Here is a 27758-nt window from a genome sequence, read left to right on the forward strand (position 1 = left end):
AGTATCTTAGCTTAGGCTGCTGTAAGAAAAATACCCTAGGTTGGGTGCCTTCAACAACAAACATTTATTTCTCACAGTTCTAGAGGCTGAAAGTCTGACATCAGGGGCCAGCAATGTTCTTGGTGAGGCCTCTCTTCTGGTTTACACATGGCTGTCTTCTCGCTGTATTCTCACATGGGGGCGAGAGGAAGCTCTGGACTCCTCTTCTTCTTATCATGGGGGCTCCATTCTCATGACCTCCCTACTCCTAATCACCTCCCAAAGACCCCACCTCCAAATACCATCACAATGGAGATTAGGACTTCGACATAATGAATTTTGAGGAAATACACACATTCAGTCCATAGAAGTGGTTTATTTAACCCTTCTCTGCCTGAACTTCTCCATCTATAAAATAGAGGTAAATAATAGCACCTGTTGCTCGGGGTTGACATAAGGATTAAATCCTATCTGTAAAACACTTGGGTTGGTTCCTTTTACATAAGAAATGTATTTTCATCATTCTTGATCATGTTCTTTTTCATTACCCCACAGGGCTAGGACCGAGGTTCAGCCCTTCTTCACCTTTCATCTGGAAAAATTACAATATACCCATAGCTACTTCCAAAGTCCGACTTCCATCCCATGCATCTCCAATCCAACATGCATATTGCTATAACTAAAACAGAGATGGGATCGTGTCACTCAATAATTCCCCAGCACAGCAAGATAAAGAAGAAACCCTGCAATTCAGCATGCAATGCCCTCCATGACCCAGCCCCTGCCATCATGTGGGCCTCCACGCCTCTCAAAGGATGCTGAAGCCCTACAGAATTACTCACAGCTCACTGAAAACACTATCATATTACTTGGTTCCGCCTGAAAATTTTTCTCCTCTCAACCCAGTCCTTATCTCCACATACCTGAAAAGTTCCTAGCCATCTCTCAAAACACTTCAAGCACTGCTTCTCCATAAGGAATATCCTGTTTCTTGTCTAATATGGAATTAGAAATAACCACTTTTGTGCCATATCATACTCTATACCTAGTACTTACCTTAAACTTAGCAAACCTGGTCTCCTATGCTGGGCCAAATACTCTGGAGGGTCCTACCCTGTCCTTCCTTTGACTGTGACCTTCCCCTGGGGTCAAGAAGTCTAGGAGAAGTGAAGAAGGACTCAAGCACCAAATGTCTGTGTCTCCCCCTCCTTCTAGACCCAACAACTGGATGTAAGAAGTGGCCCTGAGCCCTCTTTCAAGGTTTGCAAAGGCCTTTCCCCTGGCCTGAGTCCCAAGTGCAGACCATGCCACCAGCAGACTCACCCCTGGATCACAGAGATCACCAAGGTGCAAACATTGGCAGGAGAGTATGAATGGAGCTTGGACATGGAATTTTAATTGTTCACACATGCATATAAGTTTCTACATGGTATAGGATAAAACGAGAGACAGGAAAAAATTAGATTGGAAGAGCCATTTGTTCTCTTGTCTGAAAATGTTAGGAGCATGCCTATGTAATTCCTGATACAGAATACACAAAGATTTAGTGTTAACCATTTAATTTTACAAATATTTCTATAATCTACGAATACTAATATAGTCCTATCATTTACTCTTTACCCCCCCCCCAAAAAAGTACAGTTGATTCTCCTTGTTTGTTGCAGTTATGCTCCATAAAGCTGCCATAAACACTGAATTAGCAAATACTAAACCATTGCTCCTATGGGAAATACAGGATTAGGTTCCTGTGAGCCTCTGGTTACAATATTTTCATCAACTAATCAATGCATTACCTTGTTTTGTGTGTGTTGCTCTTTAAAGACACCTTATTTGGGACATCTGGGTGGCTCAGTTGGTTAAGTTGTCTGCCTTTGGCTCAGGTCATGATTCCAGGGTGCTGGGATCGAGCCCCGAATCAGCCTCCCTGCTCAGTGGGGAGTCTGCTTCTCCCTCTCCCTCTGCTGCTTTCTCTTTCTCTGTCAAATAAATAAATAAAATCTTTTTAAAAATAAAATAAAATAAAAATAAAGACACCTTATTTAATATATATTGGTGATTCATTAACATTGAACTCACAGTGAACAACACTATAATTCATCCCTGATGAAGTTTATCTAACACACACATTTTCTCTGTAAGCACATTATAGCTTTCTTACACTAAGGAATACTGAAGGTAGCACTTCAGTACTATACTTGGGAGCCATTTAAACAGTGAAATCACCAAGAAAAAGCACAAAAATGTGAAAAACATGGCACTAAATAGATCATAAAAAGGACATTCACTTGCAGCAGGAGAGCTGATACAAAAAGGCAGAGCATCACCTTATTCTACATCAGCAAGGAATATGCAGATTAGGAAATTCACATTTTTGATCACTCTGCAATGTTTGCAAATGACTGCAAAAGTGCTTTATTAATTTGGGGGGGTGGTACAAATCATTTTAGCAAGTAAGCAAATTCACAAATACAGACTCTGCAAATAATGAGGAATGACTATAGGTAGAATTTTGGGATCTCCCTCCTGAGGATTCACCCAATGTGGTGCAAGATCCCTAGGAATTTAATGGAGTCTGGAAGGGGAAGGCAGTCCTGTTTCCATGCCCCAGAGGAAGAGGATGGCTCACTGGCTCAGACATTCTACATGTATTTACTGAGTGCCTCTTATGAGCCAGACCCCATGCAAACTGCCAGGGACTGAGAGTCACCAGTTTGTTCTCAGGGAAGACTTAGACGAGTCAAGGAGACCACTTCAACAGTAACACTAGTGAATATATAACGACAAATTGAGAGGGAATGCCCTGGAGAAAAGAAACATGGTCCTACAGGAGCTTTTACAAAGTTCCCCATCCCCACCCCCACCCCCACCCCAACTGGGGATGTCACCAACACTGGAGTAGCCTGCACAAAAGCCTCTTCTCTCTTCTTCCTTGGTGGCAGCATCTTCGTTCTATTCAGGTATTTTCCCTCCATGTGACTCAGGGAGGAGATCTTATGGTGAGCCCAAATTTAAGTCCACAATGGTTTATGTCAATAGGTATGACACAATTCCCCTTGCAGTGATTACCATGTATATGCCTACAGCCTCGTGAGATATGAACATAAGACTAGGGTCACATCTGTGAAACAGCGTCCTGCTCTTACACAGAGACATGTAGCAAAAGCCAGACCCTCTTCTTGCACTGTGTATGTCGTGCCAGACATCTGGGAGCCATCAGGAAAGCAACATGACACACTTGAAGAAGGTAGGCAATGGCTGATGCCATCATCAAGGTGAATTAAGCAATCTTCAAGTTCCCCAATGCCAGTACACACACACACACACACACACACACACACACACACACACACTCCTTATGTAAGATAATAAATTGGCCTCATGATTTATGCCAAGAGCAGCTGTTCTACCTAACTCGAAGTGACACCATCCACGTCTGAGTCTACTATGTGAACTTACGGTCCTGGAGATGTGCGACATAATCCCCTATATAAATCACTCGAACTGAGGGCTTCAGACGGGAGGGGGATGGGGGAATGAGATAGGCTGGTGATGGGTAGTAAGGAGGACACATACTGCATGGTGCACTGGGTCTTATACGCAAATAATGAATCATGGAACTTTACATCAAAAACTAGGGATGTACTGTATGGTGACTAACATAATATAATAAAAATTATTATCATTAAAAAATAAAAATAAATAAGTAAAAATATAAATCACTCGAGAAGGGAGGACAGAGTGGGGATCAGAGAAGCCTTCTCTGAGGAAATGAAGATTCAACTAACATTCAGAAATGAGAAGGTATCGAGATGAGAGAACCTGGGAGACCATATCCGGTCCTACTGAAACTTGATTAAGCCCAGAAACATATAACTGGTGTAATCTGGAATTCCTCTTACAAGGAATTCTTGTCATGTTTCCTGCTGCCTCTCCTACATCTAGCCTTAAAAGGCAGTGGGCCCTATTCTGTCATCCAACTCCTGGGTTTCCCTCCCACACAAGAGAAAGAGTAGACCATACATACTATTACGTAATGTGAATCTACATTTGCTGGATAAATAATAAATAAAGTGAAAATAAGCTAAGTTGAGTTCTCATCCACATTTTGCCAATCCTCAAATCTGGTATTGCCTCACAGTAGGGTCTAATCCCAGGTAGGAAAACCCTTCCAGGCAGAGCACGACACAAGCAAAGAGCAGAAGGAACACCTCTACTAATACAAAAGAAGAGGATCAGGTGAGCTGAGGAAGTGGGATTTGGAAGCTAAGAAGGTGCTCACCTATTGCTCCTAATTGATCTGGGATGTCCTGTGCTGAGGGTTGGGGGTAGGGCTCCAAGTCTTTCCACAGACCAACCATGAAATTGCATAGGAGCATGAATCCACTCCCTGGAAGTTAATCTCAGTCAAGAATGTCCCAGGCTTGGGTTCTCAAGGCTTTGCGAACCCCATACTCACCATACCCCAGGCATTAGCTAATTTAGGAGTGCTGTGTCAGAGATGATTCAGTGTCTGCCCTTACACACCTGGTCTCAACTCCCTTTTCCTCTTAGGAGACTCTCATCACCTATAGTAAAAATGGTTTTCCTCTTCATACCCTGCATGCAGAATGTTTCAGTACATCTCCTTTCCCAGATAATCGAGCCACACACCATACTGTTTGTGGTCATGCAGGAGGGGCATCCCCATAGATTTCTCTCCCCCACCCCCATAGACTTCTGATTACATTGCTTACACTGGAAAACAGGGCTTTCCACTCACCTACTAAAGGGTATCAACCCTACTTGCCTTTCTTGTATGGGAAATTAAATCAGGGCAGGGAGAGCTGGGGCTATGCCCACCTTTAGGAAAAGGGAGCTACTTTCAGTGCCTGAAAAATGATTTACTCTTCCAAGGGTGACAAGAATGACATCAGCAGAAGGACATCCATCTACAGCTGTCTTTTGCTTTCCCCCCACAAGGCAGGAGCTAAGTCTTCTTTGTTTCTCCATCTCTAGGGCCTAGCACCATGTCTGCCAGATGGCAGGTCCAAACAAACTCTAGTTCCGTTCAACAGATAGCACACATACGTGTACATGAGTCCTCATTGTCACACTATCCTGACTCCCAGTATAGGCGAGCCTTAGGTTAGAAAGGCTCCAGAGTCCTTTTCCAGGATGGTCTACAATAGGATACAATTTCTGAGCAAGATCTTCAAATGACGCAGTAAATAATCTAGTCTTGCTAAATTTCAGTATCAGATCTGGGCATTGTAGAAGTATATTCCAGCACTCTTCTTTGCTGCTGAAAGGTAAGGAAATGTCCCCCTTTTTCAATGTTATTAAACTGCCTTCCAATCTCTCTAGGAAATTGGGCATGTCTATTTTAAGTGGGTGGGGAGGCCCAGCCACTTGTTATGGGGCCAGACACAGGTATGGGGGCTCCCCTATGTTTCAGCATCAAAGACCTGATGGTAAACATCACTTTCCCCAAGACACCGCACAGCCCACTTGCTGTGTGCAGGAGGGCAACCCCCCTAGGTGGCAGCTTGGCATATCGCCATGCTTACCCCTAAAAGGCCCACTGACTCCACAAAATGGAGTTACTCCCAGGTGATCAGATTCTGTTAATACTTCTAAAACAGTAGAAACCCAAAATAAGGAATATAGATCCCAGAGCAAAGCCGGTCCTCACAGTTGCTAGAGTCTTTCTTTTTAGTCCCACTTCATTCTCCAGCACAGGTGCAATGATCTTTGTAAAACGTCTTAAGAACCTTATAGTAAATAAAAATGATAAATGTTGACCTTCATGGTCTCTTTCCAGCCCTAAAAATCTATGATTCGTCTCTTCCCAAGACTTCACATTTTCAAGGCCCAAGGAGGTTTAAGTAATAAGCCAATGTAAATAGCAGGTAATGGGCCCTGATAAATGTCCTGAACTGAAAGAGTAGCCAAAGGGGGGAAAGGAAAAAAGTAAGAAAGTGTAATAAAGCTGCAAATATCTTTACATTTGCCATCAGAGATGGTGGGAAGCCTGAAAAACTGCCCTTGAGAGCAACTCAAAACTAAGCAGGCTGTTCACACACGCAGATACCATTGCTGGCCTTTGCAAAACTGTTCTTTCAGAAAGTCAATAGTCTTAACTCCACTCTTCTAAGCGTCAAGACATGGCGCCTGGCAGCCAGATGTCCCAACCATTGCCCTATCAAGACCTGGGTTTGTTAAAGGTGCCTGGATTGTTAAAGCTGAAGGGTGAGTTTTATTCTGGCCAAACGTTCAACCTGGCACTAAGAAATCTTTTTTCATCTCTCCTCAGCACACACACACACACACACACACAACCACAAAGTTTTCCCTAGAAATTGGATGAAACAGAAAAACCAAATCTATTTTTGTTCCTGAATCCTGTTCCCCCAGCATCTTTCCCCCAGCCGTCTTGCTGGCCAGTTTTCCCCTCAGATACTCTGGGACCAGATCCAGAGCTACCATTTTCATTCTACCTTTTCAAGTCTGCTGAAAATAAAACTGCCTGAGGCCACTGCCGCGGGGGCCTCACTGTTCCCAGAGTGGCGTGTCCTCGTCCACCTCAAGGCACTCTGTCCGCCTGCTAAAGACGCTGTGCAGTGACTTCTAGGTTTCCAGAATGATTTCATGTCACCAGATCAAAATCTGTGTTGCTTGGCCATTGATGATCTATCAGCTCAAAACACCACACTTCTTTTAGGAAGACTGGAAACTTTTAAACATTGATAGGACGCTCATGGTCTACACTGGGGTCTGGAATTCATATTCAAAAATGTTTACACTTGCATGAGATAAAATGTAATAAATGGGGTTTTGCTAAAAAAAATAAAAAGTAAAAACTAAAAACTAAAATAATGAGATAAAATTGCCCTTAAAGTGGGAAAGTTTCCCACTGAAACATTTCCATTTCCTGATTTGCTTTCATACTCAAAATCTGTCTCTACCACCTCAGATTCCGGGGGGCAGTTTCTGGTCTTTGGTCTTCAATTTCCTCCATCATCATGTTTTTTTGTAGACAGCCTGCCTAACGTACTCACTAATGGACAGCTCTTAACGGAACTCAACGAAACTAGTAAAATTGTCCATTGTTTATATTAAGTGTTCACAACAGAAGCCCGGTGGGATACAGGATGGGAGAACACGGGTCCTTCTGGTTCCCTGTTGGGGCAAGAATGAAATTACAAACCAGTCTGTGTTCTGTACATGCTGGTCTGTGTTCGTTGTTTAGAATTATCAGTATGACACCCAGAATACTGTGTCATTTTTCTGCCCTAATTTTTAGATAGAGAGCTAAAAAACACACTTGCATTTGGCAACTGAGTCCTGACTGACATTACAAGTTCCATGTATTTTTGTTTCAACAAAGCAAACGTTTCTTGGCTGTTTTTTTAGTACTGTGCTTACCCAAAGGGCTAATGTGCTTGGTGTTTAATCCACTGATATTATCCAGGTTGGTCTCTTTTTATCCCTTTGTATATGCCCTGGGGTCAAAGAGAGCATGATGTTCTGTCTTCCAGCTTTTAAAATTCTATCTCCCCAAAGCACTACAGAGTAAATAACTTAGAAGAGAAAAGCTTCCCATAGCATCTTCCTAATGAAGAGGATTTTGGCTGCTTCCAGAATGTTCTTCACATCAGGGTAAGTATTCCACTTCATAGTAAGTACATAAACAGAACCTCGTCTTATTAATCCTAAAAACCAACATTCCATATTTTCCTCTTTCAGTTTCCAGCCTTCGATGCATAATGACATTGTATACATATCTGTCCTTTTTATCATGAGGCCAATTTCCTCCCTATTAATTAACTTCAATGCTAATTAGGTTATTTAAGACCTACTTGTAGAGTTTACAGAAAATAACAACATATCCATTATGTCAGCAATCAAACCCAAACAGGATTGGGAGGATGCCAAGGATAAAAGCTCATCAGTGAGATTCAGAGATCAAGGAGGAAGGGGTGTTGTAACTTCAAAAGACTTTGCATGGTAGTGTTAGCAGCCGCTTGCTTATTTGTAAGAGCCATTTCAGAAGGAATCATCTAAAGAATAAACTGAAGGAGAAAGCTGGAGCCATAAGCCATGCCTCTTTCGCCTTAACCCTCCAGCCCACTCACCCTCCACCCCTTCCCAATCCCCGAGCCTGTGACGGGGGTGAAATTGTTGGGCTTACCAGAAACAGCAGATTAGCCCAAACTAGAAAAGAAAAATAGACAAGTGCTGCTCATGTTGACTTAGGACCCAATCATGGTGGGCAGATTTTAAAGAAATTCCTTCCCTTGGTAAGACATGTAGCATGGATGTCTAAGCAGGTTTACATGATCAGGTGCTATTTCCTAATAGTCCTGGGGTCAGTTTGCCTGCTTGTTTCCAGCACAAGATGGGGTGGGGTAGGGAACTATAGCAACCTCCTTGAACCCTTAGCAAAAAAAAATGCCCTGTGTACCCCCAGCCATCCCCAAAAACCAACATTATCCATTTCAAGGGCTTACTTACCCCTCTGCTAAGGACCATGAGGCAAACAGGAATAGTATAAAATATGGTTGCTACCGGTCCTGATTGGCCATTATGGGAACGTGCATGCAGGCCTGCAAATGTGTGTGTGTCTCTGTGTACCCGTGCTACTGCCTACCCTTGGCTTTGGCCTGCTCCCCTGTTTCCAATATCCCTAGAGCAAGTCCCTCTAGATTGCCTTCTGCACCATCATCCAGCCCCAAGCATTGATTATTCAGAGGAGTCGAGCACACACAAGTCAGCTGAGCAGCCAGAGCAAGGGAATCTCACGCAGATCACATCCCACTGTAACACCACAATACTTAACGCTCACACTGTACGGTCAGCACAGCTCCGATTTAATTAAAGCACTCAATCGTGCCATTACCATTTTTGGTGACAGCTCAGGTATAAATATATTAAGCACAATTCTTCCTAGGCACTGCTTGTCAGCACTCTCCTTAAATGCCCTTTTGTCTTCTCTACCTTCTTTCCAAAGCCCTGAACTTTTAGCTTATAAATGATTAGTACCTATACACTTCCCCCTTCAATTCCCAAGTTAAATTACCATCTTTAGCCTTTTTCTGGATTCCTCAGGAGTAATAAGTCTCTTCCATTGGACCATAATTCCTGCCTCTTAACCTTAATCAAAACCACATTGACATCTCAACCTCCTTCCTCATAGCTGACTTCTCTGTATTTCTTCTCATGCTGGCTTGGATGTTAAGTGTTCTCTCTTCCCACAGATCTTGGACATTGCGTCCTGTTTCCTCCATACCGTGCTCTGTTTCTCTAGTTTCTCTGTTTGCTGTTGGAATCCTTTTCTCTCATTCATTCACTTGTCCATTCAACAAATATTTACTGAGCACCAAGTATGTTCCAGGAACTGTTCGAGGGCTGGATGTACATCAGTGAACAAAGCAGATTAAGATCCCTGCTTTTGCAGAGCTTACATTCTAGAAAGTGGAGACAAAGAAATTTAAAAACGAGCATCCTGTTTAAATGTTACTAGATTGGGGAGCCTTGGTGGCTCAGTCGGTAAGCATCTGCCTTTGGCTCAGGTCATGATCCCAGGGTCCTGGGATCGAGCTCAACGTTGGGCTCTCTGATCAGCGGGGAGTCTGCCTCTCTCTCTCCCTCTGCCTCTCCCCCTGCTCATGCTCTCTCTGTGTTTCTCTCAAAGAAATAAAATCTTAAAAAAAATGTTAACTAGATTGTGGTTAGTACCTTATAAAAAGAGAAAAGTAGACCAGGGCAAGGTGAACAGGAGTATAGTGAAGGTAACCTCATGAAGGAGGACTTGAACTTGGCAAGGGATTTAGCCAAGCAGGTATCTTAGGGAAGAGCATTCTAGAGGCAAAGACAGCCAGCTCAACAAAGGGCTTTCAAGCAGAAGGGCACTTGGCCTTGTCTGGAACATTCAGTGAGCAGTGACTGGCCAGTGTGGCCAGAGAATGTGGATTAAGGGTGATCCCTCTGAAATATCACCTGGCTTTCTCTGCTTGCTGATGCACTTGGTGTCTCCCACTCAGAGTAGAATCATATCCCTTTAAAACCTGATAATACACATCTGTGAATGGGTAGTTCCTAGACCTTTAAAAAGTTGGTTGCCCCAGGTTAATAAAAGAAAAATCTTGACACAGATTATTTTGCATCACTCCTCTAGATGGGGGCTTATCTTCTTAAACTTCTTACACTCATATTTCTGGGGCATATGCAATACCCTTGCTGTGAATGAATAAACTCTATGTCTCATCAGATGCACTAGGAGAAGACAGACACTGAGGGGCCCACAGTAGAGGAGGAAATGTGTGAAGAAAATGAGTTAGTCACCAGGCAAGCGAGACAAGGATAACAATGGTCCTCTCCCACTGAAATGACTCAGCCCTCCTCTACCCCGTCTTGGGGCACTCCTAATAAATTTGTACAGGTTCATGGACAGTAGAAAGATTGCATGCATCTTAAAGAAGACAGTGTTGAGGTGAAGCAATGCATAAGTAAGACTACTTTTTAAGAAAATATATTCATGCATTAAATAAATATTTATTACATATTATTCTGTGGTGACAAAGATGACCAAAACATGGCCCTGAACCTACGGAGCTCCCAGTCTCCCTAGGTTGATAAGCCAACAGAATATAAATTAATAAATCCTCTTGGCTTTAAAGGCAGGAGTTCTAAATCAGGGTATTCTTCAGATATCACCTTTGAGGGTGTTTTTATGCGTCGTGGATCCCATCCTGGCACTTCTAATGCAGTGTTTTATAACCTTCACAATGTGTACGTTGGAATCACCTGAAGAGTTTTTAATATAAGATGACCAGGTCCCAGCCCAGAAATTCTGATTTAATTGTTCTGGGATGCTGCCTGGGCATAAGAATTTTTAAGTTCCCCATGTGATTCTAATGTTCAGCCAAGGTTGAAAACCTTTTGTGGTAGGTTGAATAATTGTCCCAAGATGACCATGTCCTAATTCCCAAAACCTGTGAATGTGTCACCTTACCTGGTAAAGAGACTTTGCAAATATGATTACGTTAAGGATCTTGAGATGAGAAGATTACCTGGACATCCAGGTGGACCCGATGTAATCACAAGAGGTCTTTGTAAGAGGTAGGCAGAACCTGCAGCATCAGTAGTAAGAAATGTGATAATACAAGGAAGAGGATGGAGTGAAGCAAGGAAGGGTCACCACCTAAGGAGTGTAGGTAGTCTATCAAAGATGAAAAAACATTCAAAAGCAAGGAAACACATTCTCACCTGATACCTCCAGAAGGAACACAGGTCTGCTGACACCTTAATTTTAGACTTCTGACCTTCTTCACAGCTATAGAAGAATACGTTTTTGTTGTTTTAAGCCATTAAGTTTATGGTAATTTGTTACAGCAGCAATAGGCAATGAATATACCACTGCTTTTACCAGTAGATAAATGGAATGGAACCTAAGTATTAGATATTTATGTGTGAGTGTGTGCATTTTAAGTTCCCCAGGTAAATCAAAATGTATGTTCCCATTTGAAAACCACCAAGGGGAAAAACAAAACTCTCTCTCCCATCTCCTTCGTGCCCCTCACTGATATTCTAGTGAAAGACTAGCTCTTCAAGCCCAGGAGAGAGGAAGAAGCATGGGAAAATGGGGAGTATAAATACCGTGCTATAAATACTCCCATCGTGGCCAAGTATAAATGTAACAATTAGCTTGTATAATTCCTAAGAATTAAACAACAATTTCTCCAGAGCTGGTACAAACTGGCTCTAGCATACCGCTGGTAGGGCTTTGGGGGAAAGATAGAGCAGGCCTTAAGGCTGATTTGATCTGAGCCCATCTGGGGCCCAACTTGCCTAAGAGAAAGGAATCCCCCACATGAGGTAGCCTAGCTCCCTGGAGTTTACTAGAGTTTGAGTCCAAAACTCAACTAATAATAAGGTGTTACCTTCACTCATTCAACGAGTATTTTATTCAGCTCCCATTCTTCTAGGCACTGTTTTAGGCACTGAAGACATGGCATTCAACAATATATCCATTTTTCCTTCAAACGTGCAATACGTATTTATCAAGACCTACTCTGTACCAAGCATCACTCTAAGCCCTGGAGAAATATTATTACCAAATAATTTTTTTTTGAAAAATCCACCTCATGGAGTTTCATTCTAGTACATAAAGATGGTTTGGAAACAAAAAAAAAAAAAAAGTAAGATGTAAGAACATCAGATGGTTTACAGCTAAGGTGAAAAAAAAATGCAGTAGGGAAAAGACATAGGGAGAGGTGGAAGGAAAGTGATGATTTTAAACACAGGAGTACAGAAGGCTTTCTGAAGAAGTAGCATTTGAAAAATGACCTAAAGACAGCAAGGGGGTAAGACATCTGAGGAAAAGAGCATCGCAGTTAGAAGAAGCAACATATACAAAGGTCATGAGGTAGAAATACATGTGGAAAATTCCATTTGGGAGCAAATTGTTCAAGGGAGGGAAGGAGCAGTAAGAAATGGAGCCAGAGAAGTAACAGAGGCCAGACCACGGGGCCTTGTAGCCCTTAATCAGGAACGTGGATTTTATTCTCAGTGCCATGGAAAGCCATTGGAAGGTTTAACTGACCTGTGTCTTTACAGAGGGGAGTGGGATGGGTAAAACGGGTGAAAGGCAGAGGGAGATATAGGCCTCGAGTTATGGAATGAGAAAGTCATAAGAATAAAAAGAAGAGCATAAGGAATAAAGTCAGCGATACTGCAATCACGCTGTAATGGGACAGATGGTAGCTATACTTGTGGTGAGCACAGCATAATGCATAGACTTGTCAAATCACTATGCTGTACCCCTGAAACTAATGTGACATTGTGTGTCAACTATACTCAAATTAAAAATAAATAAAACGGATTTCTTGTAGGCAACAGAATTGACATAGTTGGGCCTTTTCTCCTCCCTAATCCACTTTGTCTCTGTCTTTTAATTAGTATATTTTGACCATTCACATTTAAAGTCACTACTGATGAAGTCAGGTTAATGTCTATCATGTTTGCAACTGTTTTCTATTCACAGCATTTATTCTTTATGTCCTGCCTGCTCTCTTCTTTTTTTTGGCCTTCTCTGGTTTTAATTTAGAGCATTCACATGATTCCATTTTATTTCCTCTCTTAGGGTATCAATTACTCTCCTTTTTAAAAAATTTCACTGATTCCCCTAGAGTTTGCAACATGCATTATTAGCTAAGTCCCCCTTCATATGACCCCATACTACTTCACATGTGGTGCAGACACTGTAGAATTGAACATTCCCACTTTCTCCCTTCTATTCCTGTGACTCAGTTGACTTCAGTTCACTTACATGTTTAATCACCCAATGATTATTATCATCACTTCCAAAAACAATCTTTTAAAGGAAATATTTTATTTTACTTTCATTTATTCCTTCTGCAATATATTTCTTTTCTTTATGTAGACCCAAGTTTCTGACCTAGATCATTTTTCTTCTCCCTGGAGAACATCTTTCAACATTTTTTGTAGGGCAGTCTGCTGGCAATGAATTCCTTCAAGTTTTGAATGTCTGAGAACATCTATTTCTTCTTTCAAGTTTGAAGGATAATTTGGCTGGCTATAGAATTCTGCGTTGGTGGGAATTTTTTCTCTCAACACTTAAAATATTTCACTTTGTTCTCTTCTTCTTTTCATGGTTTTTTATCCTTGTTCCTCTACGTAAAGGGGTTTCTTTGGGGGGGTCTTTTTTGGTTTTTTGCTTTCTTTTTTTTTATTTTTAATTTTAATTCCAGTATAATTAACATACACTGTTGGGGCACTTGGGTGGCTCAGTCAGTTAAGCGTCTGCCTTCAGTTCAGGTCATGATCTCAGGGTCTTGAGATCCAGCCCTGCATTGGGCTCTCTGCTCAGTAGGGAATCTGATTCTCTCTCTCACTCTCCCTTTGTGCTCTCCTTCTCTCTCTCAAATAAATAAAATCTTTTAAAAAAATAATATAGTGTTATCTTAGTTTCAGGTGTACAATATAAGTGATTCAACAATTCTATACATTACAGTGCTCATCATGACAAGTGTACTCTTATTTTGTTTGGTTTTTTAACTCTGGTTAAAAATTTTCTCTTTGTTTCGGGCTTTCTCTAATTTGAATATAATATGTCATGATGTAGGGGTTGTTTTTGGTTTTTTTATTTTTGGTTTTAGTGTTTTGGGTATTTATTCTGCTTAGTGTTCTCTGAGCTTCCTGGGTCTGTGATTTGATATCTGTCATTAATTTGGGAAGCTCGCAACCATTATCGCTTCAAATATTTCTTTTGCTCCTTTCTTTGTTCTTCTTCTGTTATTCCAGTTACTCATATTGCACCTTTTGAAGTTATCCCGCAGTTCCTGGATATTCTATTCTGATTTTTTTTTCACTTTTCTCTTTGCATTTCAGTTTGGAAGGTTTCTATTGTCCTATCTTCAAGCTCACTGACTCCTTCCTTGGCCATGTTGAGCCCATGGGTGAGCTCATCAAAGACACTTTTCATTTCTGTTTTGATTTCAAGTATTTCCTCTTGATACTTTCTTAGAGTTTCCATCCCTCTGTTTACATTACTCACCTGTTTTTGCATGTTGTCTGCTTTTCCCATTAGAGCTCCTAACAATCAGTTACCTTAAATTCCCCATTTGATAATTCCAATACTGTGTGTCATATCTGCATCTGGTTCTGAGGATTGCTTTGTCTCTGTAGACTGTTTTTTTCTTGCCTTTTGTCATGCTTTGTAATGGTCTACTGAAAGTTTCATGTGTATCAGGTTATAAGAACTGAGGTATATGGTCTTCAGTGTGAGTATTTATGTTAATCTGACTAGAAGTTGGGCTGTATTTAATGTTTCCTATAGCTATAGGTGACAGAGCTTCAAAGTCTTCCAGTGTCCTTGTTTATGTCTCCCCCATCCATGTTTGCTTCCGATGTTTGCTTCCCTGAGTATTTTCCTCCCCATAAAGAGTCTGCGTCTTGAAGCTGTTTCAACCATAATTAGTTTTTATACTGGGTCCCCACTGATGTGGTAGTAAAGTGTGGAAAGGGGAAGTGTTTCATAATCTTCCAATTAAAACCTCACTAGTTTTCTGCTTGGTCTGTCTTGGGGCTGTGATCTTCACAACGTTTCTCCACAGACATAGCTTCCTTTTCTTCCTGGCCCTGTCACTTATGACCACCACTACCATCATTCCATCCTTAGGTGAAACAGGAAGGCTGGAGGGAACTGGGGTGTGAGGAACGACCTGACCCCAGCTGGGACATGGTAAGCCATTTCCCTGGGAGAGTGTCCTTTAGTTACAGAGAGGGCTCCAGGCAAATTTAATAACAATCATGCTTCCCTTGTCTATCAGAGCCATACAAGGATCTTTAGCAGATCTTCACCATGAGAACCTGATGGAGTTCCTAAAGGTAAAGCCCATAAAGTGTCATCTGCCGGGTGTTTCTCACTCTCAAATAGTCCACACTCAGCCTCTAACAAACCATCAAAATTACCACTTAAGTGTTCCTTCTAGTCTATGGCTTAAGCAGCTTCTGCTTGAGGGAAACAGATCTTGGCCGTGACTCCCTGGATGCATCTTTCTCTTCAGATTTCATAGTGGTGGTTTGCCCAAAGACCTCAGTTCCCTGATGGGTCCAAAAATGTCACTGATTTTCAGTGTGTCCAGCTTTTTCTTATCATAAGGATTAAAGTGATGACTAAGTTTTTCACATTTCAGAGTGCAGCTGAAGTCCATTAAAGGATTTTAAGCACAGGAGTGATGTCATATGCTTTCTGTTTTTAAAAGACCAATCTGTGCATTATATCTCCTTTGAAGACCTCAAAAGGAAGTAGGCTGGAATAAGGTAGGTCTTAGATAGTTTAGGTTTCCTCAGCAAGCATCATCTTAATTGCAGCCCAACAGTTAGAAATGGAAAAAGAAGAGGAGTCCAAGATGGTGGAGGAGCAGGAGACCTTAGTTTTGTCTGGTCCCAGGAATTCAGCTAGATAGCTATTAAATCATTCTGAACACCTGCAAACTCAACCAGAGATTTAAGAAAAGAAGAGCTGCAACTCTACAAATAGAAAAGCAACCACTTTCTGCAAGGTAGGAGGGGTGGAGCAGTGAATCTGAGATGATATATGGGAAGATAATCCACAGGGGGTAGGGAGCCTCCATCAGCCCTCTACCTGAAAGTAATATAGCAGCTGAGCACAACATCAGAACTTTTAGAAGTCTGCTCCCATGAGGAATGTCCCTGCCTGAAAGGTGCTCAGGTGGTAAAGCAGGCAGAATCCTAGATAGGAAAGTGTGGTCTCAGGGTCCCCGGGTCATAGTAAGACGGGGAACCTGAGTGTGGCAGAGTTCCCAGGCATGAGAGCAGGGAAGCTGGCTACAATCAGCAAGCCCAGGAGTGGGCTTTCAGCTCGGTATTGCCATAAACAGAACTGCAGCATGGTTGGGTGACCACTCTCCAAGCTGGAGCCCAGCAAGAGGCAGAACCAGCGAGACTCCCCTTCCTCCCCCGGGAAGAGCAGCACAGGAGTGTGCCACAGGAGCCTGCAGGGTTTGGAGACTCGAAATGGGGTCACGTGGTTGAGACAGAAACACTCCGTCACAGGCTGAGTGAGCACGGAGTGCAGACGGAGACCAGAGAGCCAGGAGTGACTGACTGCTTTTCACTGAGGGAGTACTGAGGAGTGGGGCCCCAAGCTCTCAGCTCTGGGGCTGGAGACTGGGCAGCCGCCATGTTCATTCTCATCCTTTAAAGCAGCACAGAAAGAATTCAGGAAACAAAAGCCACATAGAACAATCTGAAGCAGATTACTTAGCCTGGCCACCTGGGAAGGGCAGTGCAATTCTGCCCCTGGGTAAAGACACCTGAGAATCAATACAACAGGTCCCTCCCCCAGAAGATTAACAAGAATATCCAGCCAAGATCAAGTTTACCTATCAATGAGAACTCCAAAAGTCCAGCGCTAGGGGAATACAGCATATAGAATTCATGTTTTCTTCCCCATGATTCTTTAGTCTTTCAATTTTAATTTTTTTTCTCTTTCCTTTTCAGCCAACTTCTTATTTTATCAACTCCTTTTCTTGTCTTTTTTAATTTTCATTTTACAGCTACAGTCTATCATTTCATTGTATTTAATTTTATTTTTATACATATATAAGTTTTTCTTTCTTTACAATTTTGGGATCTAGTTTTCTAACAGACCAAAATGCACACAGAATCCAGTGTATCACTCTGTTCTGTTCTCCAATCTGATTATATTCTCTTTTTTTTTTTTCTTTTCCTTTCTTTCTTTCTTTCTTTTTCTTTTTCTTTTTGGTTTTGGGTCTCTTCTGATTTGTTTAGTGTATATTTCTCTGGGGTCTGTTGCCATTTTAGTATTTTGTTCTCTCGTTCATCTATCCTTCTCTGGACAGAATGACAAGACAGAAACTCTCACCCTCAAAAAAGAGAACAAGAGGCAGTACTGATTGCTAGGGACCTATTCAGTACGGATATAAGTAAGATGTCAGAGCTAGAGTCCAGAATGATGATTATAAAGATAGTAGCTGGGCTTGAAAAAAGCATAGAAGACACCAGAGAATCCCTTTCTGGAGAAATAAAAGAATTAAAATTTAATCAAGTCAAAATCAAAAAGGCTACTAACAAGATGCAATAAAAAATGGAGGCTCTAACTGCTAGGATAAATGAGGCAGAAAAGAGAATTAGTAATATAGAAGACAAAATGATGGAGAAAAAGAGAGATAAACAACTACTGGATCACGAGGAGAATTTGAGAGATGAGTGATACCATAAAGCAAAACAATATTAGAATAATTGGGATCCCAGAAGAAGAGGAGAGAAAGAGAGAGTGAGAAGCAGAAGGTATATTGGAGCAAATTATACTGGAAAACTTCCCTAATCTGGGGAAGGAAACAGGCATTCAAGTCCAGGAGGCACAGAGAACCCCCCTCAAAATCAATAAAAATAGGTTAACACCTTGATATATAATGGTGAAACTTGAAAATCTCAGAGACAAAGAGAAAATCCTGAAAGCAGCTCGGGACCAGAGGTCCATAACCTACAAGGCTAGAAACATTAGACTGGCAGCAGACCTACCCACAGAGACCTGGCAGGCCAGAAAAGACTGGCATGATATATTCAGGGTGCTAAATGAGAAAAATATGCAGCCAAGAATACTTTAATCAGCAAAGATGTCATTCAAATTAGAGGCAGAGATAAAAAGCTTCCAGGACAAACAGAAACTAAAAGAATTTGGGATCACCAAATCAGCTCTGCAAGAAATATTAAAGGGGATCCTTTAAGCAATGAGGGAGCCCAAAAGGAACATAGACCAGAAAGGAACAGAGATAATATACAGAAACAGTGACTTTATAAGTAATACAATGGCACTAAATTCATGTCTTTCTATAGTTACTCTGAATGTAAATGGGCTAAATGCCCCAATCAAAAGATCCAGGGTACCAGATTGGATAAAAAAGCAAGACCCATCAATATGACGCCTGCTAGAGACTCATTTTAGACCCAAAGATACCTCCAGATTTAAAGTGAGGGGGTGGAAAACCATTTATCATGCTACTGGACATCAAAAGAAAGCTGGGATAACAATCCTTATATCAGACAAATTAGATTTTAAACCAAAGACTGTAATAAGAGATGAGGAAGGATACTATATCATAATTAAAGGCTCTATCCAACAAGAAGATCTAACAGTTGTAAATATTTATGCCCCTAACATGGGAGAAGCCAATTATATAAACCAATTAATACCAAAATTAGAGAAACACATTGATAATAACACAATAATAGTAGGGGACTTTAGCACCCCCCTCACTGAAATGGACAGATCATCTAAGCAGAAGCTCAACCAGGAGACAAGGGCTTTGAATGACACGCCGGACCAGATGGACTTCACAGACATATTCATAGCATTCCATCCTAAAGCAACAGAATACATATTCTTCTCAAATGCACATGGAACATTCTCTAGAATAGATCACGTTCTGGGTCACAAATCAGGTCTCAACCGGTACTAAAAGATTGGGATCATTCCCTGCATATTTTCAGACTGCAATGCTTTGAAACTTGAACTCAATCACAAGAGGAAATTTGGAAAGAACTCAAATACATGGAGTTAATGAGCACCCTACTAAAGAATGAATGGGTCAACCAGGAAATTAAAGAAGAATTTAAAAATTCATGGAAACAAATGAAAATGAAAACACAACTGTTCAAAACCACTGGGATGCAGCAAAGGCGGTCCTAAGGGGAAAGTATATAGCAACATAAGCCTTTCTCAAAAAACAAGAAAGGTCTCATATACACAAGCCAAACTTACACCTAAAGGAGCTGGAGAAGGAATAGCAAATAAAGCCTAAATCCAGCAGGAAAAGAGAATTAATAAAGATTAGAGCAGAAATCAATGAAATAGAAACCAAAAGAACAGAAGACTAGATCAACAAAACCTGGACCTGGTTCTTTGAAAGAATCAATAAGATTGATAAACCCCTGACCAGCCCTATCAAAAAGAAAAGAGAAAGGACCCAAATAAAATCATGAATGAAAGAGGAGAGATCACAACCAACACTAAAAAAATACAAACAATTATAAGAACATATTATGAGCAACTATATGCCAATAAATTAGGCAATCTGGAAGAAATGGATGCATTCCTGGAAACTTATAAACTACCAAAACTGAAGCAGGAAGAAATAGAAAACATGAACAGACCCATAAGCAGCAAGGAAATTGAAGCAGTAATCAAAAATCTCCCAACAAACAAGAGTCCAGGGCTGGATGGCTTCCCCAGGGAATTCCACAAAACATTTAAAGAATAATTAATACCTATTCTTCTGAAGCTGTTTCGAAAATAGAAATGGAAAGAAAACTTCCAAACTTATTCTATGAGGCCAGCATTACCTTGATCCCAAAACCAAAGACCGCACGAAAAAGGGGAATACATACCAATATCCCTGATGAACATGGGTACAAAAATTCTCACCAAGATACTAGCCAATAGGATCCAACAGTAAATAAAAAATTAAAAAGGATTATTTACCACGACCAAGTGGGATTTATTCCTGGGCTTCAAGGGTAGTTCAACATCTGCAAATCAATCAATGTGATACACTACATTAATAAAAGAAAGGACAAGAACCATAGGATCCTCTCAATAGATGCAGAAAAAGCTTTTGACAAAGTACAGCATCCTTTCTTGATTAAAACTCTCCACACTGTAGGGATAGAGGGAACATGCCTCAATATCATAAAATCCATATATGAAAAGCCCACAGCAAATACCATTCTCAATGGGAAAAACTGAGAGCTTTTTCCCCTAGGGTCAGGAACACAGCATGGATGCCTACTCTCATCACTGTTGTTCAACATAGTACTAGAAGTCCTAGCCTCAGCAATCAGACAATAAAAAGAATTACAAGGCATCTGAATTGGCAAAGAAGAAGTCAAACTCTCATTCTTTGCAGATGCCATGATACTCTGTGGAAAACCCAAAAGACTCCACCCCTAAATTGCTAAAACTCATATAGGAATTCAGCAGTGTGACAGGATGTATAAGCAATGCACAGAAACCAGTAACATTTCTACACACTGACAATAAGACAGAAGAAAGAGAAATTAAGGAGTGAATCCCATTTACAATCATGCCAAAAATCATAAGATACCTAGGAATAAATCTAACCAAAGAGGCAAAGGATCTGTACTCAGAAAACTACAGAACGCTCATGAAAGAAACTGAGGAAGACACAAAGAAAAGGAAAAATGTTCCATGTTCATGGATTGGAAGAACAATTATTGTTAAAATGTCTAGGCTACCTAAAGCAATCTATACATTCAAAGCAATCCCTATCAAAATACCATCAACACTTTTCACAGAGCTGGAGCAAACAATCCTAAAATTTGTATGGAACCAGAAAAGATCCTGAATAGCCAAAGGAATGTTGAAAAAGAATACCAAAGCTGGTGGCATCACAATTCTGGACTTCAAGATGTATTACAAAGCTGTAATCATCAAGACAGTATGGTACTGGCACAAAACAGACATATAGATCAATGGAACAGAACAGAAAACCCAGAAATAGACCCTCAACTCTATGGTCAACTAATCTTTGACAAAGCAGGAAAGAATATTCAATGGAAGAAAGATAGTCTCTTCAACAAATGGTGTTGGGAAAATTGGATAGCCACATGCAGAAGAATGAAAGTGGACCATTTTCTTACATCATACACAAAAATCGACTCAAAATGGATTAAAGTCCTAAATGTGAGACAAGAATCCATCAAAATCCTAGAGGACAACACAGGCAGCAACCTCTGTGACCTCAGCCGCAGCAACTTCTTGCTAGACAGGTCTCCAGAGGCAAGGGAAACAAAAGCAAAAATGAACTATTGGGAATTCATGAAGATAAAAAGCTTTTGCACGGCAAAGGCAACAGTTGACAAAACCAAAAGACAACTGACAGATGTTGGCAAAGATGCAGAGAAAGGGGAACCCTTTTACACTGTTGGGGGGAATGCAAGCTGGTGCAGCTACTCTGGAAAACAGTATGGAGGTTCCTCAAAAAGTTGAAAATAGAGCTACCCTACAACCCAGCAATTGCTCTACTAGGGATTACCCCAACGATACAAATGTAGTGATCCAAAGGGGCACCTGCACCCCAATGTTCATAGCAGCAATGTCCACAAAAGCCAGACTGTGGAAAGAGCCCAGATGTCCATTGACAGAGGAATGGATAAATGTATATATATACAATGGAATACTACCCAGCCATCAAAAAAAATGAAATCTTGCCATTTGCAAGGACATGAATGGAACTAGAGGGTATTAGGCAAAACAAAAAAAGTCAATCAGAGAAAGACAATTATCATATAATCTCACTTGTATGTGGAATTTAAGAAACAAAACAGAGGATGACAGGGGAAGAGAGGGAAAAATGAAACAAGATGAAATCAGAGAAGGAGACAAACCATAAGAGACTATTAATCATACGAAACAAAATGAGGGTTGATGGAGGATAAAGTGGTGGGGGGATGCGGTAACTGCGTGATGGACATTAAGGAGGGCACATGATGTAATGAGCACTGGGTATTATATAAGACTGATGAATCAATGACCTCTACCTCTGAAACTAATAATACATATATGTTATTAATTGAATTTAAATTAAAAATATCGGGGCACCTGGGTGGCACAGCGGGTAAGCGTCTGCCTTCGGCTCAGGGCGGGATCCCGGCATTATGGGATCAAGCCCCACATCAGGCTCTTCCGCTATGAGCCTGCTTCTTCCTCTCCCACTCCACCTGCTTGTGTTCCCTCTCTCGCTGGCTGTCTCTATCTCTGTCAAATAAATAAATAAAATCTTAAAAAAAAAATATCATTCGTTTAAAAAAATTAAAAATAAAGAAAAAGAAATGGGAAAGGGCATGCAGTGGACACTTTAATTCCATCTGGGAACATATGGAATGTTCTATAGAGGAAGTAATCTCAGGGCATGAGCATTCATTCTGCACACTCCCTGGTGATTTCTTCCAAACACCTTATCCATGTTGGCCACCCCCTCACATCAAAACACCTTCACAGTGATGTCCAATAGCAATATAGTTTGCACGTATGATTGGTAACATCTCCATTCATTTGCTTATATTTACGTCTTCCATCCTCCTACTAGAATGCCCATACCCTGTTCAACGTTCAGAGTTCAACTGATGAGTCACAAACCCAACGGTGCTTCCTCTAAAATAGAACCGCTTTCTATTTTTCCCTCTATCTTAAATCCCTATTATGTATATAATTAATACCACTGATTTGTCCTGAATTGGACTAAGTTTGAAATTTCTTCAATTGCCCCAGAGTTCCTAGCACAATGAGAACACATATTGGATACACAATAATCGGTTGTTAATTGAGAAAGAGACTGATAGTTGACTTTGGTGGGCTACTATTTTGCATGCTAACGAAATTTATAAGAGTCACAAACAATTGGGCTAATGCACTGAAAATTTATCTGCAAAGTTCAGTTCAATCACTAGTAAAAAAGACTATTAATGTGTTGTGTATGTGGTGTTTACATATCTGTGCATATGCAAACATATTTTCCTTTTTTATTAAGGAAAGCAAAGGTAAGCATAATGTCCCTGTCCCATATGCTTTACCTCATCTACATTTTCATTTATGTGATTAGACCTAACCTGTTCTAAGAATGGTAGTCCTGAGGCAGCAGAGTATAAATCATAGAATAATGAACGCTGAGAGCTAGCAAGGATGCAAGAGTTCAGCAGGTCCAATCTTCTTGCTTCAAAAAGGGAAACCAGAGTTCAAAAGAGATTAAGGGACTTGTCCAAGATCAAAGTGCCAATGCCTGGAATGCAAGTTCTCTAGATCCCACTCCAGAAAAAACTCCCCATCGGCAGGTGCTAGGTATACCAGAGGCCTAAGGTGGGTACGACAATGTGATCTTGGAGTATAGGTGTGCACCTGTTTCTCTGTGTCTTGCTGAAACGAGATACAGTGGAATCACCCCTACTGTCTGTTCCTGAAGACTAGAAGCACAACCCGTGAACAACTATTTCGACATGCATAGAAAATATTTATAGGCCACTTGTCTTTTCTATAGTCCTGGTGTAAATTCCTTTGTAGAAACATCTACAGTACAAAGGGTATTATGCTAATCTAAATTGTCTGTCAATGTCATTAGAGGTCAGCCCAAGTGGGCCAATTTAACTACAAAAGCACATTCCAAAGAGTGCCTCCTGTGAGAAGGGTTTTTGTTTTTGTTTTGTGTTTTTAACAGAACACTAATTAACATCAATATCTGCCTGTATCCACTGATTAGCATGCAGAAAAGCCAACACCAATTAATAAAACAATATGCCTACAAGCACACGGCATAGATAAGCCATATTAGGAAAGCATACGCCAAGAAGCTTTGAGCTTTGGCTCTGAAGGACTTCTGTTTCAGTCTCCCCCACAACTTTTTATATTTTTTAATTAAGCTCCTCAAACACACACTTGTACCAAATAAAGAGAAAGGGTAGGAGGGCAAAAACTCCAAAAATCCTGAATCCTCTGCTTAATACGTAGCATAACTGTTCTTCTCAACCAGAGCAGGTTTCTGATTGATTGTGCTATTGGGTTTTTTTCTTTGTCAGCCACCTGGGCGCTATTTAAATCCAATTCACTGATAGGGATTTTATGTCACTTTCTTCCCAGGTTTTTTTCTCTCACTCATCCATCCCTCAAGCAATAAATGGAAACAGGAGAGCTGACCCAACCAGGAAGACCATAAGGAAGAACAGAAAACAGGGAACTGCCCAAAAGTTTGGACTTCAGCTACGTCTAACTTCTTCAGTCTTCCCTCTGGTCATTTCACTTTCATGTGCCAAACAAAGACTTTCTAAAGAATTTTAAAACGTGTTCCCTTAAGGGTTTTCTTTCAAAATGATGCCTTGCTTTCAACATCTCCTTTGTGCATGCTCCGCGGGATGCCTGGATGATTTCCAATGTTACCTGGGCCTGTAGACTCTCTGTTGTATTTCCTTTTTAACAATTTCTGTCCCAAACACACTACAGAGGCAGGTGACACAAAAACCTTCAGTAAGGTGTAGTTTTAAGGAGAGTAGCCATGGGCAGAGCTTTGATTCTTTATCTTGCATCGACAAACAGGCTTGCAAAAAGTCAGCACCAGGTTCTGGAACGTGGAGCCACAAAAACATCAGATTCAAAGGCGCTTTAGAAATGGGTCTTTCCTCTCTGTTGGTTTTTCCTTCCTTTTCAGCTGCCAGTCTGGGCACTACCTTCCTTGGGCATTTCTGGGTCTTTCCTCTCTGTTTTTCCTTCCTTTTCAGTTCCCAGTCTGGGCACTACCTGCTTTGGCCATTCCTGGGATTATTTAATTCCCAGACTTTCCACAACATTTTCTCCTTGGTTACAAAGGCAGAAAGCATTGAAAGACAATTCCTGTGTGCCATCTCACCCCATTCTGGGATATAACTGTGCCTGGTCAAATCAGAAGTTTGAACATTGGGGGCTTCACGTATAATTTTTGTATTTTTCTCCCTTCAAGATTTCCCAGATTATTTTTAATCTCTCTGTTTTGTCATTTGATGACCTGCCAGACTGTTTTCCAAAGCAGTTTCATCATTTTACATATCTACCAGCCATATACGAGGGTTCTGATTTCTCTATTTCTTCATCAACACTTATTATCCGTCTCTTTTGACTAAAGCTGTCCTAGTGAATATCAAGTATTATCTCACTTGGTTTTCATTTGCATTTCCTTGATGGCTAGTGATGTTGAACACCTTTCCCTGTGCTTACTGACATTTGCATATCTCCTTTGGGGAAAGGTTTATTCAGATCCTTTGTCCATTTTTTAATTGGGTTATCTTTTTATTACTGAGTTGTAATAATTCCTTATGTATTCTAGATATAAGCCTGATATCAGAGGTCCAATTTGCAAAACTTTTCTCCCCCTCTGTGGGGTGTCCTTTCACTTCCTTGATGGTATCCTTTGAATCACAGAAGTGTTTTATTTTGTTGATATCGCAGATGCATTCTAACCCCCAGGGTCCCACTGAACTTGAAGCAGCACAGAGCCAGAAGTTCTCATTCATACCATTTCTCTGTATCCACTTCTGAGCCAAGAATCATTTCAGTGATTGTAAGAGAGTGGTTAGGAAGCACCCATAGTGATCTCTGAGCAAAACTTCAAGATATTTCACATCTCAGGAGCACAGATCCCCCCCCCCCCCCAAAACCTATGTCTGAGGTCTGCTGATTACCAGAGTCTACAGAAAAGGAGCAACTGAAAATTTCAAACCCAGCCACAGATGGACATTTGCCTGTAAGAGGTGATCCAAATAAGCTCTGGTTGCTGTAACTCCTGCCGTTCAGAGTGATGGATTTGATTCAGTGTGAAAGGGACTTCAAGATAGGAAATGCCATTTGAAAAATGCACCCAAAATGCAATCACAAAGTTTATCTCACATTCGTTTGTTTGGTGAGGTTAACTCTTGTGCAATTTTCTTTAACTTAACTCCGTTAAATGAATTATGCAGATACCAACCAAATAATAGAACCTGAAAAACCAACTTACTAATTTCAGTTGTTTCAGTCAGTAGTGCTATTGAGAGCTTTTCCAGCAAAGGAGAAAGAAGGCTGAAATGGATTTAATGAATCTAGGGTACGTGGTGAGCCAGGAATGGGTCATTATAGTCTAAAGCTGTCTCTCTGTAAACAGATCAATTCTCGCCGCACTTGTTTTGTTAGGGGGAATAGTAGTGAAGCCAGGTAGGACTATAATCATTTATTCTGCAGCATGACTGCAATATATCTTTTTTGTTTTTTTTCCCTTTCATGGTGGCCTTGATCATGTCAGAGCCGTACCTAAAAGTGACCACTCGCAGCCTCCCTGGATGAATTAAGCCTACCACAATGAAAGGGACTACTACCCGCTCACGACGCAGACAGAAATAGCTAATTCAGGGCTGCTGGTACATTACCAAGAGAATTTCATTTCTTCTGCCAATGGCAGCGATTTCTAAGAAACAACATCTAACATCACCAGGAAAATGCCTTTAATTAGATTGGGGGTTTGTTTTCCAAATCCTTTTTAAACAAAGATGCCCTCTCCCTCCCACTGAGAAAAAAAATAATATAAACAGATAAATCAAAGCTCTATGTTCAGTTCTATAATTCTACCTTCATCTTCTAAAACAGTCAGTGGGGATTTTGGGGGGTGGAGGAGAACTTTCACTAGAATCATAAGTGTGACAATGACGAGCATCTTTTACTTTCCCAAGAAAAACTTCAGAATCTTGGGAAAAGTGCATCTCAACTTCTTGACTATGTTCACAGGAAAATATCAGTGTTATTGGCAAAGCAAAGATTGCTACGCTACAGTAATAACACCTTGGGGTTCATACAATTCTGCCAACCTTTGAGTGCATTTGAGAATATTGTCTTTTCCCTGTACCCAGTGCCCTAAGAGGAAGGAATGATTCTACCTGTCATAAAGACTCAGAAGCTGAAACACAGACTATTTCAACAGCACGAATAATCAGTGGTTCTTTGATTGCTTTATCCCTTGCTGTTTCTAAACTTCTTGACTTCTATACATTCCTTTTCCCTGCTGCTTCTCCCCTCCAGCCCCTCAATCTGGGTAACCCTGTAGGGGAAACAGCTTCTCTGCTTTATAGACTGTAGTTTACTGATCCTCAAATGTGTTTCTTTCATAGAGACTAGGTACCTCCTGCACAGGTTACCTCACTCAGAGTCCACACAAACGCACCAAACTCTAAGGTTGCCGTTTCTGTCTCTAAAATTGTCAGCCAGAGGGCCCAGAGATCTGCAGTCAGTAAACCACCCCACCAACACACACACACACACACACACACACACACACACGCTATTACTGTCTATTGTCCTGCCCCAAAATGGCCCCTCAGCCACAACCACATCTCTTCCTTGTGTTCTAGATCATAACTGAACATACCAACAAGTTATGATGACAACCTGTCATTATCCCAGGGCGAGGAGGAGGGAGTCTAGAGTTTGTAGTAGTCTTCTACTTGCTGTGGAATCTTCCAGAAAGCAAATTTCCACACTCGCCTTTCTATCCTTGGTCCTCTAGGGCCAGGGAAGCTTCCAGGGATCCTGGCCCACCTGCCCAGGACTCCATCCTACTAACACAACCAGTGAAGCTATGCAATGAAAGAACAGCTTTGGAGTCAAGCAGATCTACATCTGAGTCCCAGCTTTAACATGACTTGAGTTTGAACAAAAGCTATCA

At 41.1% G+C, this 27758-nt stretch overlaps 1 long non-coding RNA gene across 1 annotated transcript in view; it reads right to left on the reverse strand.

Moving 5' to 3' along the window:
* The window catches only part of LOC113261624 (uncharacterized), a 341122-nt gene that overhangs the window by 210833 nt on the left and 102531 nt on the right, over positions 1–27758 (reverse strand). Inside the window, exon 13 of the long non-coding RNA XR_008957555.1 lies at positions 1773–1955. This is a non-coding gene — a long non-coding RNA (uncharacterized LOC113261624). The remainder of the gene's footprint in view (positions 1–1772; positions 1956–27758) is intronic.

The sequence above is a fragment of the Ursus arctos genome, unplaced genomic scaffold (assembly GCF_023065955.2).
Source record: "Ursus arctos isolate Adak ecotype North America unplaced genomic scaffold, UrsArc2.0 scaffold_5, whole genome shotgun sequence".
Lineage (NCBI taxonomy): Eukaryota > Metazoa > Chordata > Mammalia > Carnivora > Ursidae > Ursus > Ursus arctos.